We start from the raw sequence: 459 nt of genomic DNA on the forward strand, positions 1-459 counted from the left end.
GAAAAGGGCTGCTTCTCCCTGCCGTTCCCTGCCAGCATGCATTTCCATTGGCCAGATACCTCCTTTCTGGTTATTTAACTCAAAGACAGTTTCTTCTTCATGATTTGTCTCTGTTCCGGTCATCGCGGTTTCCCTAATTCAGTATTTTTGGTTTGGGGGCGGGGAGCATGCACGCGGAGTGCGTGGCTCATTTATTTCGGGTTAATCCCGCCCCTTCTCCCCCTTTCCCCCCGCCCCCCCTTTCTTGTCTTTCGTGGATGCGGAGACTGCCAGATTTTAGATGTCTTTAAACTCCCCCTCCCTTAAAGAATGAGGACCTGTCAGTTGCCGTTGGCGTGAGTTTCCTGTTGGAGGTGGTCATCGCAGGGGTGTGGTCAAGCTGGAGAGCGCTGGCTGGGCCGAGAGGTTGTGTCTGCTCCCTGATTGGGTGAGCTTATCAGTAGTTGGGTATTTTTCCCG

General features: G+C 52.9%; 1 protein-coding gene across 3 annotated transcripts in view; it reads left to right on the forward strand.

The window, feature by feature from the left end:
• The first annotated feature begins 273 nt into the window (after positions 1 to 273).
• Positions 274 to 459, forward strand: part of ZC3H7A (zinc finger CCCH-type containing 7A) — a 35458-nt gene continuing 35272 nt past the window's right edge. For 2 of the 3 annotated variants that reach the window (XM_005871734.2, XM_005871736.2), the window contains exon 1: positions 287 to 427. The gene's annotated coding sequence lies outside the window, so the exon portion shown is untranslated. Of the gene's footprint in view, positions 428 to 459 lie in introns of all 3 variants that reach the window. The other variant, XM_014544174.1, reaches the window with a different exon arrangement.

The sequence above is a fragment of the Myotis brandtii genome, unplaced genomic scaffold, assembly GCF_000412655.1.
Source record: "Myotis brandtii unplaced genomic scaffold, ASM41265v1 scaffold355, whole genome shotgun sequence".
NCBI lineage: Eukaryota > Metazoa > Chordata > Mammalia > Chiroptera > Vespertilionidae > Myotis > Myotis brandtii.